Consider the following 13,368-nt stretch of genomic DNA (forward strand, 5'->3'; position numbering starts at 1 on the left):
CACACCGGAATTGAGGTTCTGTGTGGACTACCGAGGCTTGAACTCAGTGACCAAAACTGATGCACATCCTATCCCACGGGCGGATGAGCTTATTGACCGGCTGGGAGCTGCTCAATACTTAAGTACCTTTGACCTAACTTCAGGGTACTGGCAGATTTCCCTTACCGAGGAGGCGAAGGAAAGGTCAGCCTTCTCTACACCTGAGGGACACTACCAATTTCGTGTGATGCCCTTTGGGCTCAAGAATGCCCCTGCCACTTTTCAGCGGCTGGTGAACAGGGTCCTTTCTGGAATGGAAGCTTTTTCTGCTGCATACCTGGACGACATTGCTGTCTTCAGTAGCAGCTGGGAGGACCATTTGCAGCATCTGCAAGCTGTTCTTCATGCCCTGCAACAGGCTGGATTGACAATCAAGGCCAGCAAGTGTCAGATCGGACAGGGGTCGGTGGTGTACCTAGGTCACTTGGTGGGCAGAGGGACGGTGCAGCCCCTCCAGGCAAAGATTGAGGCTATCATCGCCTGGGAGCCCCCCAAGACTCAAACAGAGGTCCGAGCCTTCCTGGGCCTCACTGGATACTACCGTCGCTTCGTGAAGGGGTATGGCACTATCGTGGCCCCCCTCACTGAGCTTACTTCCAAGAAGCAACCCCGACGGGTAGTCTGGACGGAGGCTTGCCAGCGAGCCTTCATGACCTTGAAACAAGCATTGTGTTCCGCTCCCATTCTCAAGGCCCCTGATTTTACTAGAGAATTCATTGTCCAAACAGATGCGTCAGAACATGGCATTGGGGCAGTGTTATCGCAGCTAAATGATGAGGGCTTGGATCAACCTGTGGTCTTCCTGTCCAGGAGACTACTCCCCAGGGAAAGGAGGTGGAGTACAATTGAGAGAGAAGCCTTTGCGGTGGTCTGGGCTCTGAAGAAGCTGCGACCATACCTGTTTGGTTCGCACTTCCTAGTTCAGACTGACCATCGCCCCCTTCGTTGGCTGATGCAAATGAAGGGGGAAAATCCCAAGTTGCTAAGGTGGTCCATCTCCCTACAGGGAATGGACTTTAGGGTGGAACACCGACCTGGGGCAGACCATGCCAATGCAGACGGTCTATCCAGGTATTTCCGCCTTAGTGATGAGGACTCCCAAGGGGTTGGGTAGTTCTCCCCACTTTCAGCTGGGGGGGACGCGTGTTAGACCTGTCTGCTTCTGGGAAGACTCTAACCACCATGATTTATTTTTGTCCCCCTTAGCCTCCCAGAGTTTCTATTTTTATTTTTACATGTGTCCATCAGGAGTTTTTAATGCTGTCAGGGGGCTAGGTGTTCCTTGGCGATGACGCCATTTTTCCCTCATCACTTGTGAGGCCTAGTCACCCCCTTGAAACCTTAGGGATCTCCAGAGACCTAAAATGGTGTCCACCAACTGCCATAACGGACACTACTGGAGGACAGGTCCATAGGGTAACATTAGGGAACTTTCTGGAATCAACTAGAGACTTCTGCAGGTCTCAGGCCACCCTATATAAGGCCAGTGACCAGCAGCCATTTTGTGCTGACCCCAGAGTAGAGGAGTGAGGCAGTGGTGAGAGGAGGTGGACACACTGAGAGCAGCTGGTTTGTCACTGAGGCTGACAGTTACTTCAGAAGATTGTTCCCCCTTCAGCCTTTGACCGATCCCTCTCCCAAAGACAACAACTACTGACACAGAAATCGAGCTACTTGAGGAAGCAGTCCCTCCTATCTTGGAGCTACATGAAAAATCCTCTCAGGATATCCTTATCTGAAGATATTCCTGGCTGCCCTATCCGGCGCTGTGCTTACCGGTGTTGTGGAGCAGCTGAAGTGTAGGCGAGTGTCTGTGACACCCTGGCGACCTGAGGAGCAAGGGCGCCGTGTGTGGACATCCTTCCTGTGAGGCCAAAGTGAGAAGTGTCTGGAGGGAAGCAGCGGCGCTGCTCCGATCGGCATCGGGACCCCGGGGGCACCGGCCGCGTCAAGTGAGGAGGTAGGCGCTTCCGCGCATGTCCAGCGTGTAAACGCTTCTGTGGAGGCAGGAGGGGCCTAGGTTCGAGCAGGCCCGGAGGAGACAGAGCAGCGTCTGCGTGGCGAACGACGTCCTCCCTGGGAGCCAGCGCGCAGAAGCGGAAGGAGAGTGAGCGCGATCGCGCATGCCCAGCTGAGCAGTGCCGACTGAGGAGAGCCGATCGCGTCGGAGCACCGGTAGCCGTTTCCCCGTCCGGAGGAGGCAGAAGCGCCACAGCGGACGTCACAGCAAGGAGCCTGGGGGCCAGGGAAGCCTTCCTCGACCTTCCTCGACCGCCGATTGCTGCCAGGTTTCAGCGCGAGTGGGGAGAGCCCTCGCATCACACCCAGGAGCCTACAAGTAAGCTGGGTAGTGTGGGGACGGGAGGCAGCAGCACCAGGGAAAGGAGACAAGACAGTGGGGCTACAACTGAGACTTAGACTGAACTGCACCAGGAAGCCTAAGTGAAGAAAACGGGCTTGTGTTCAGCCTAATAATAACTACAGTGTCCCAAAAGTAACTGGAGCAAAGAGGAGGAAGCGGAGTAGGGAATTACAGGGTTCCTGGGGGAGAAACCCTTGTAGTTTCTTGGTAAATTGGAGGAGTAGATCTCCTTTTAGCAAATTGAGTCTTTAAAATTAGAGTGAGAGGAACCTGGCTAATATTATTGTGTCTCCCCTTTTAGTCACATTGCGGGTTGGTTATGCAGTGAAGAACTACATCCAGGTCATTCTGTGAGTTGAGCAGTGCTTTAGAGCTGTGGGGTAATGTACCTGCTAATGAGTCTTTAAATATATATTGCACTGTCAGGCTGCATTTTCCTTTCTGTAAAGTTCTAGTGAAGTGTACTGTGTCCTGAATAACTCTAAACCTTAAATGTACCTTTGATTCTTAAATTCTGAACAGGAAAAATATTGAAGTGTGATTTGTATTTCATGTAAAAGGTGTAATTTGATTGTCTTTCATCCCTGACTAAAAAGCATAACAGAAAAACATATTATTTTTATAAAAGGTAACGGTATTTTTCCAAACAGAGGTGTTGTGTCTTTATTTTAGTGGTTCATCACTGTGTTACTGGGGGTAAGGCTTGTAAGTACTTAGCCAACGCCTTGAGTTAGCTGTAGACCACTACTGTGCCAAGCTACCATATGTAGGCTTGGGTAATCTAGGTCCAACATGGACCGAATGTGGATCAATGTCACACACTCACCCCAGTCCAAAGATCTGGGCCCAAATCCATCGTTTTTTTGCACTCCACACCACCCTGGGTTAGACAATGGCGATATGCAAATCAGCTCTGACCCTGTGCCCCATGGGAACAGTCCAGTCCGAACTACAAAAGCCATGTCCTTCCCAGAACGGAATCAAGCATCCGAGGACCGGACCGGTTTCGAGGTGACACCTCTCATCAGCCCGGCTAGCTTGACTCCAGTGGTGTGGAGTGCCTGGGACCCACGTCTGGGCATCCCCAGCGCACTTAGGGCGGAATATGCAAAAACAACAGGTGATGGACCGAATGTGGATCAATGTCACACACTCACCCCAGTCCAAAGATCTGGGCCCAAATCCATCGTTTTTTTGCACTCCACACCACCCTGGGTTAGACAATGGCGATATGCAAATCAGCTCTGACCCTGTGCCCCATGGGAACAGTCCAGTCCGAACTACAAAAGCCATGTCCTTCCCAGAACGGAATCAAGCATCCGAGGACCGGACCGGTTTCGAGGTAACACCTCTCATCAGCCCGGCTAGCTTGACTCCAGTGGTGTGGAGTGCCTGGGACCCACGTCTGGGCATCCCCAGCGCACTTAGGGTGGAATATGCAAAAACAACAGGTGATGGACCGAATGTGGATCAATGTCACACACTCACCCCAGTCCAAAGATCTGGGCCCAAATCCATCGTTTTTTTGCACTCTACACCACCCTGGGTTAGACAATGGCGATATGCAAATCAGCTCTGACCCTGTGCCCCATGGGAACAGTCCAGTCCGAACTACAAAAGCCATGTCCTTCCCAGAACGGAATCAAGCATCCGAGGACCGGACCGGTTTCGAGGGTCCCAGGCACTCCACACCACTTGGAGTCAAGCTAGCCGGGCTGATGAGAGGTGTTACCTCGAAACCGGTCCGGTCCTCGGATGCTTGATTCCATTCTGGGAAGGACATGGCTTTTGTAGTTCGGACTGGACTGTTCCCATGGGGCAACAGGGTCAGACCTGATTTGCATATTGCCATTGTCTAACCCAGGGTGGTGTGGAGTGCAAAAAAACGATGGATTTGGGCCCAGATCTTTTGACTGGGGGAATGTGTGACATTGATCCATATTCGGTCCATCACTTGTTGTTTTTGTAATTGCCGCCCTAAGTGCGCTGGGGATGCCCAGACGTGGGTCCCAGGCACTCCACACCACTTGGAGTCAAGCTAGCCGGGCTGATGAGAGGTGTTACCTCGAAACCGGTCCGGTCCTCGGATGCTTGATTCCGTTCTGGGAAGGACATGGCTTTTGTAGTTCGGACTGGACTGTTCCCATGGGGCAACAGGGTCAGACCTGATTTGCATATTGCCATTGTCTAACCCAGGGTGGTGTGGAGTGCAAAAAAACGATGGATTTGGGCCCAGATCTTTTGACTGGGGGAATGTGTGACATTGATCCACATTCGGTCCATCACTTGTTGTTTTTGCAATCATTTTATATATGGCAGCCTTGCCCAACAGCGAGAGGGGGATGGACTTTCAATGCGTTTTATCACTCTTGAGCCATTGCAGTGGAGGGAGTAGAATACGGGCGTAGCGAATTAAGGGGTCTAAAGATACAAAAATACCCAGGTACTTGAAGCCTTCTGAGACCACCAGAATCTGGCAATTTTAGGGCAAAGGGGGAGGAGTTCCCCAAAGGACATAGAGGAGCAATTTTTGCCTATTGATTCGAGACCCAGAGTACCTCCCAAAAGTAGCCAGTATATCAAAAGCTACTATTAGGATCTTTTGGGGACGTTAGACAAAGGAAAACATCATCAGCATATAGGGAGATCCGATCTTCCCTTCCTGCCGACCAGCACATCCCCTGAATCATTACATCATTATGGATCCATGCTGCGAGTGGTTCTAGGGACAGAGCGAACAGCAAAGGAGAAGGGGGGCACCCCTGATGGATACCTCTACTAATTTCAAAGGGTTCAGACTTTCTGCTATGTACCCCTACCTGGGCCATTGGCACATATATAACAACCGTGTCTAGCCACAGAAATTTTGCCCAAAGCCCAGCTTGGCGAGTACTGCAAAACGGTAGGGCCATTCCAATGTGTCAAAAGCCATGGTGGCATCGAGCGAGACCACAACGGCGTCTTCTCGTAACATAGGTACCCTGCCCAGGACTCCGTGTAGTCAGCACAGATTGAGGGCAGTGTTTCTTTTAAGCACAAACCCTGATTGGTCTGGATGAACTAGGTAGCCTATCACCTTGATCAGTCTATTGGCCAGCACCTTAGCCAGAATTTTAGGTTCTGCATTTAGCAGCGATATAGGTCGATAAGAGGGGCACTCTGTCCTGGGCTTCACTTCTTTGTGGATTGTGTCTATAGTTGCGAATTTGTTGGTCTCTTGGTAAAGTTCCCTCCCTTAGGCTATCCTCAAACATAGACTTCAGGTAGTAGGCTAATTTGTCCGGTTGGAGCTTGTAGAGCTGTATCGGAATGCCTTTTGGGCCCAAAGATTTCCCTGAGTGTAGCTCTCTTATTGCCGTGGCTATTTCGCCAGTAGTGAGTACACCATCTATGAATATGAAGTCTGAGTCCGACAGTCTAGGAAGAGTTATAACTTTAATAAGATCAGTAAAATCTGTTGCAGGGTATGACGCTACCGAACTATACACAGTTTGAAAATGAGATGCAAAATGGTTAGCTATGACTTGGGGGTCCGTCACTGAGGAACTATCAGTGCTCTTGAGTTCTGGTACAAGTCTGCTGGCCAGATCGTGCTTGTCTAACCATGACAGAAATTTGCTAGCCTTGTCGCCCAAGTCATATATTCGCCCCAGCTTTTCCTGCCCCATTAGTTTAGCAAAATGGGTGACCAATGCCTGGCATTCCTCCTGTCGCAGGCGTAGGGAATGGAAAGTTTCGGGCATGGGATCTGAGGAGACCTCCTGTTCCAGACGGTATAGGTCCTGCTCCATGTCTGAGATCTCTTTCACCTTCTCTTTTTTGAAGCCAGCTATCAAGGAAAGGGCTTGTCCTCAGACCACAGTTTTAAAAGCTTCCCACGGTGTCTGAGGTAATTTTTCTGAGTGTTTGTTCTCTAAAAAGTGTTCGTCAATAGATTTGATTAACCCTTTCCGTATTTTGGGTTCTTAGGATGCCACAGATTTATTGGGATTCAGAAAAGGGGGTGGTGATGAACAGAGTGTCTGAATTAAGCAGACCACTCTTACCCAGTCCAAAGATCAGGGCTTGATCCATCACCGTTATTTATCTCACTGCACCATCCCAGCTCAGAACCTGGCTATATGCAAATCAGTCTGTCCCTAGCCCAGTGCATCATGGGAACAGGGCAGACTAAACTACCAAGGCAATTCTTCACCAGAAAGGAGACAAGCTACCGGGGACTGGTTTCTGGCATTTCAGCCTTCTTCGGCCCGGCTTGCTTGAATCCTGATGGTGCAGTGAGAAAGGGACTCATGTCTGAGTATACCCTGCCACACCTATAGTGGCCAAAAACGATTCAGAAAAGGGGGTGGTGATGAACAGAGTGTCTGAATTAAGCAGACCACTCTTACCCAGTCCAAAGATCAGGGCTTGATTCATCACCGTTATTTATCTCACTGCACCATCCCAGCTCAGAACCTGGCTATATGCAAATCAGTCTGTCCCTGGCCCAGTGCATCATGGGAACAGGGCAGACTAAACTACCAAGCCAATTCTTCACCAGAAAGGAGACAAGCTACCAGGGGCCGGTTTCTGGCATTTCAGCCTTCTTCGGCCCGGCTTGCTTGAATCCTGATGGTGCAGTGAGAAAGGACTCATGTCTGAGTATACCCTGCCACACCTATAGTGGCCAAAAACGATTCAGAAAAGGGGGTGGTGATGAACAGAGTGTCTGAATTAAGCAGACCACTCTTACTCAGTCCAAAGATCAGGGCTTGATCCATCACCGTTATTTATCTTACTGCACCATCCCAGCTCAGAACCTGGCTATATGCAAATCAGTCTGTCCCTGGCCCAGTGCATCATGGGAACAGGGCAGACTAAACTGCCAAGCCAATTCTTCACCAGAAAGGAGACAAGCTACCGGGGACCGGTTTCTGGCATTTCAGCCTTCTTTGGCCCGGCTTGCTTGAATCCTGATGGTGCAGTGAGAAAGGGACTCATGTCTGAGTATACCCTGCCACACCTATAGTGGCCAAAAATTATTCAGAAAAGGGGGTGGTGATGAACAGAGTGTCTGAATTAAGCAGACCACTCTTACCCAGTCCAAAGATCAGGGCTTGATCTATCACCGTTATTTATCTCACTGCACCATCCCAGCTCAGAACCTGGCTATATGCAAATCAGTCTGTCCCTGGCCCAGTGCATCATGAGAACAGGGCAGACTAAACTACCAAGCCAATTCTTCACCAGAAAGGAGACAAGCTACCTGGGACCGGTTTCTGGCATTTCAGCCTTCTTCGGCCTGGCTTGCTTGAATCCTGATGGTGCAGTGAGAAAGGGACTCATTTCTGAGTATACCCTGCCACACCTATAGTGGCCAAAAACGATTCAGAAAAGGGGGTGGTGATGAACAGAGTGTCTGAATTAAGCAGACCACTCTTACCCAGTCCAAAGATCAGGGCTTGATCCATCACCGTTATTTATCTCACTGCACCATCCCAGCTCAGAACCTGGCTATATGCAAATCAGTCTGTCCCTGGCCCAGTGCATCATGGGAACAGGGCAGACTAAACTACCAAGCCAATTCTTCACCAGAAAGGAGACAAGCTACCGGGGACCGGTTTCTGGCATTTCAGCCTTCTTTGGCCCGGCATGCTTGAATCCTGATGGTGCATTGAGAAAGGGACTCATGTCTGAGTATACCCTGCCACACCTATAGTGGCCAAAAACGATTCCGAAAAGGGGGTGGTGATTAGCAGAGTGTCTGAATTAAGCAGACCACTCTTACCCAGTCCAAAGATCAGGGCTTGATCCATCACCATTATTTATCTCACTGCACCATCCCAGCTCAGAACCTGGCTATATGCATATCAGTCTGTCCCTGGCCCAGTGCATCATGGGAACAGGGCAGACTAAACTATCAAGCCAATTCTTCACCAGAAAGGAGACAAGCTACCGGGGACCGGTTTCTGGCATTTCAGCCTTCTTCAGCCCGGCTTGCTTGAATCCTGATGCTGCAGTGAGAAAGGGACTCATGTCTGAGTATACCCTGCCACATCTATAGTGGCCAAAAACGATTCAGAAAAGGGGGTGGTGATGGCAACTCTCCCCACTTGAGTGTGATCAAGGACTATGTGGACCCATAGTGAGGAATGATCTGAGATACCCCTTGCCAGATGTCGGATTTTGTGTATGCCTGTAATCTCTGAAGCCGGCACCAGTATATAATCCAGGCGGGATAAGCTGTTGTGTGCCCTCCAGTGGAAGGTGTGTTCTACCTTATCGGGATTATGTGTCCACCAGCCATCCATTAGTCCCATTGCTTCTAAAAAGCTTGTAAATGCACAAGTGGCCTGAGGAGTAGCTCGAGGAGGGTGCCTGTCTAAAGGCGCCCGAAACAATAGAATTAAAATCGTCTCCAAGCACCAGGTATCCTTCCGGCAACGTTAGGAGTATTGTACTCAGGTCAATGAAGGTTTTGCCTGGCATCCCTTCCCTTCCAAGAGCCTGTGACCCCAACATATCTGCCTCAGTCATCTACGTATGTGGAGGTGAGCGAGAAAGGAAACAACTTCTTCTGCATAATACCCACTCCCCTGGAACTAGACGTGAAGCCCACATGTGCTACCATCGAATATCCCCACCTATGCATTGCTATATATGAGTTACCAACAAGGTGTGTTTCCTGGAGTAAAACGATGTCGGGCGCCTGCCGCTTAAGATATTGCAAAAAAACACTCCTCTTAATTGGGATTGGGACCAAAGGCAGTTGCGTACACTGAGGCTAAAACAACAGTGAGATCAATCCTTGTGCCCTGGTAAATCACAGGAATGGCATTCAGCAAAGGCACACGCACTCGCCACCAGGCCCAGAGGGCGCCACAGTCAATAAGGTCAGACCCAGCAAGGCACATATTTTGACCATCTGCTCCAGCCGCGGACCCGCACTGACTCTATGCAGTGTAGCACACACCTGATGTATCCAGTAGGGCTTTGTGGGGCTCCCACTGGTAGCTCCACAATGGGTGCATATGCAGATAACCTTGCATTCAGCCCCCTGAATCAAGGCCACTTCCAGCTCTTTTCTACGTCAGTGCAAGGGGAAAGTGGAGTCAGTCATGCGTAGGCATCACCCTGGTGGCTCCAGCGTCCGCAAGGGCAAAATCAGTCAAATATTAGAATGTTGGTATTGCTCCGCCATAAACTTGTCCCGCTGTCCCAAGCAGTAACCAGGTCACTGCAGGCGGGCCGCAGGGACCTATCATCAACCTCCGGCAGCCGTCCCACATCCCAGCACGGGCCGGCACAGTCACACTCCCTCAGGCGTCGCAGAGATCCAGCCCTCGTTCCACTGGTTTACCTGCCTGTTGTAGGGGGGGGCTCACTGATAACCCCAGAGCTCCGGAAGTCATCAGGCGGATTGTGGGGGCCCTTCATGCATCGGCTGTAGCTGGCCTGGGCTCAAGCTCACTGATGCAGGATGCAGCGCTGTGTCAGCCCCATCCACTCGGAGGCTGGTATTCCTTCAGTCTGTGCTCCAATGCAGTTCCCCACAGTCTCAGGGGGGTTCACCGCCGATTCCTGAGCTCCGTGGGTTCTGAACTCCGTACTCCCGGGGTGGGGAGTGCGTCACGCCAGCCCCCTCGCCTCCCCAGCCGGTCACTGCAGTAATCAAGGACCCGGCGGTAGAAGAGTAGGGTCTGCTTCCTGTGGTCACCCCCACTTTTTCCTGTGATTTTTTTTACTTAATTGTGGCTGTGGGCCTGCTAATCAGACCTGCAGCCCAGCTGTTTTCTCTCTAAATTGATACCATGTACTTTAGGTACATACCTGATTGGGTATTGGGTCACCTTTGTGAGCCCCTGTATAGTGTATCATAGGTACCCAGGGCATAGGTGCATCCAAAACCTACAAGGGCTGCAGCATGTATTATGCCATCCCTGGCTGGCCATCCAAACTGAGACCACAGGCTGATCACTCAGCTTGGGTAAGGTGGTGTAATCACCCCTTACTTAAATATAGTACACCTATATTCAACCCATATGAATAGACACATAGGCACCTATAAGTCACTCCTATGGTGGGCCTCGACGATCATGGAGGCAGAGTGCTTGGTTTTATGTGAGAGGGTGCCCAAGCATTAGCTGAGCCCCTCTGCAGCTTTCGGAACAATCTCCTTATAGCTGTTCTGTGATATAGCCATACCATATACTCTTATTTGCATTATAATCCTCACGGTTAATCCTAACTTTGGTTTGGCTTTATCAAAACATGTTGTGTAAGGTGTCAAACACTTTGGAATACTACCCCCTCCCCCCCGGCAATTCTGGCGGCGGGGGTAGCATTCCACCCTTCTATAGGGAAAAGACATGTATGTTACTGCTTTACCCGGTTAAAGTTAAACAGAGCCCCAGCATCACAAAATGGAAACCATAGGACCATAGGAAGCCGACCCTACACAACCACCCTCTAAACGTAGGGACATTAAACTAACCTTGACCAGTTGAGTCTTCATGTTCTAAGTGGAAATATCTGGAGAGTCCATCTTCATTGGCATGGTCAGTCCCAGGTCTATGTTCCACTGTAAAGTCCATCCCCTGTAGGGAAATGGACAGCCTAAGCAGTTTGGGATTTTCACCCTTAATCTGATTTAGCCACAAGAGGAGCTAATGGTCTGTCTGAATCTCGAAGTGAGTACCAAACAAGTATGGCCTCCGCTTATTCAGGGCCCAAACCACAGCAAAGGCCTCCCTCTCAATAGCTGACCAACGTTTCTCTCTAGGGGTCGGCCTTCTGCTAATAACAGCTATTGGCTGGTCTTGTCCATCTTTATTCAGTTGTGAAAGAACAGCACCCACACCCAATTAAGAAGCATCTGTTTGAACAATGAATCCTTTGGAGTAGTCTGGACTTTGCCGAATTGGTGCAGTGCACATGGCCTGCTTCAGGTCATCAAATGCCTTTTGACAGCTTACTGTCCACTGAACTTTCTTTGGCATTTTCTTTGAAGTTAAGTCATTGAGATGTGCCACAATGGACCCATAACTTTTGACAAACTTCCTGTAGTACCCAGTCAGGCCCAAGAAAGCTCTGACCCGGGTCTGGGTGGTGGGAGCAGTCCAGTCCTTTATGGTCTGGATCTTGCTCTCCAATGGTTGAATCTGACCTCCACCTACCAGGTGGCCCAGGTACACAACCTTGCTCTGCCCAATCAGGCACTTGGTGGTCTTGGTAGTTAGGCCTGCCTTTTGCAGGGCCTCCAAAACATTCTTTAGGTGGATCAGATGATCTTCTCAACTGGAGCAAAAGACAGCAATATAAACAAGATAAGCTGCAGAGTAGTCATCCAGACCTGAAAGGACTTGGTTCACCAACCTTTGGAAAGTGGTAGGTGCATTCTTCAGACCAAAGGGCATTACCACAAATTGATAATGACCTCCTGGGGTTGAAAATGCTGTTTTGGCTTTTGCATCATCAGCTAGTCTGATCTGCCAGTAGCCAGCTGTCAAGTCAAATGTACTCAAAAACTTGGCAGAAGCCAATCTGTCAATGAGCATATATGCTCTTGGTATTGGGTGGGCATCTGTCCTAGTGACAGCATTCAGGCCTCTGTAATCTACGCAAAACCTCATCTCTCTCTTCCCATCTTGGGTGTGGGGTTTAGGCACTAGGACTACAGGACTGGCCCAAGGGCTCTCTGAGGGCTCAATGACTCCCAACTACAACATCTTTGGACCTCTGTCCTGATAAAGTCCCTGGCATCAACAGGTTGGCTGTAAATCTTACTTTTAACAGGCAGACTGTCCCCAGTGTCTACTTCATGAGTGCACCAGGTAGTCTGACTTGGAGTCAGTGAAAACATATGTCTATAGGCCTGCAGAACTTGTCTGCAGTCCTTCTGCTGCTGATCAGTGAGGCTGCCTGCCAAGGCTACACCAATCAACTAACCCTTCATCAGGGTTCTGAGAGAGCTGGTCTGGGAGAGGGTCACTCTCTTCCTCCTGTCCTTCATAAGTAGTCATGAGCAAGCCCATGTCAGCACTGTCAACATATGGTTTCAGTCTGTTCAGTCCAAGATCAACCAAATAGGTTACCTCTCCCTTCTGTCCAACACTAGTGTGGGGTCCAGACCATTTGTCTTGGAGTGCTGCTGGGGCCTCTGGCTCCAACATCCACACTTTCTGCCCTGGCTGGTAAACAGTCAACACAGCCTTTTGGTCATGCCAGGCTTTTTGGAGTTCCTGGCCTCAAGGTTTTTGGATGCCTTTTTCATATACTCATCCATCCTGGAGCGGAGACCAAGTAAATCATCCACAATGTCTTGCTTTGAAAGGTTGAGTGGTAACTCCCATCATTCCTTCACCAGACAATGGGGTCCTCTTACAGGGTGCCCAAAAAGAAGTTCAAATGGGCTGTAGCCAAACCCCCTTCTGTGGGACCTCTCTGTAAGCAAACAAAAGACAGGGCAGTAGGATTTCCCATCTCCGCCTAAGCTTTTCAGGTAGATCCTTAATCATGCCCTTTAAAGTCTTGTTGAATCTCTCAACTAGACCATTGCACTGTGGATGGTAGGGTGTGGTGAACTTGTAGCTCACTCCACACTCTTTCCAAATAGCAGTCAAATATCCAGACATAAAGTTTGCCCCTCTGTCTGAAACAACCTCCTTTGGAAAACCCACTCTTGAGAAAACTTCCAGGAGGGCTTTTGCCACAACAGGTGCTTTTGTCGTCCTTAGGGGAATAGCTTCTGTGTATCTGGTGGCATGATCCACTACCAACAGAATAAACCTGTGCCCAAAGGCTGTTTGGGGATCCATTGGTCCAACAATGTCAATCCCTACTCTTTCAAAGGGAACCCCCACCACAGGTAGTGGTGTTAGGGGGTCCTTTGTGGTGCCACCTGATTTGCCACTGGCTTGGAAGGTGACACAAGAGCGACAAAACTCATTGTAGTCTTCTGATATGTGGGGACAGTGAAAGTGAGG

This window comes from Lissotriton vulgaris, chromosome 4_2 (genome assembly GCF_964263255.1).
Source record: "Lissotriton vulgaris chromosome 4_2, aLisVul1.2, whole genome shotgun sequence".
Lineage (NCBI taxonomy): Eukaryota > Metazoa > Chordata > Amphibia > Caudata > Salamandridae > Lissotriton > Lissotriton vulgaris.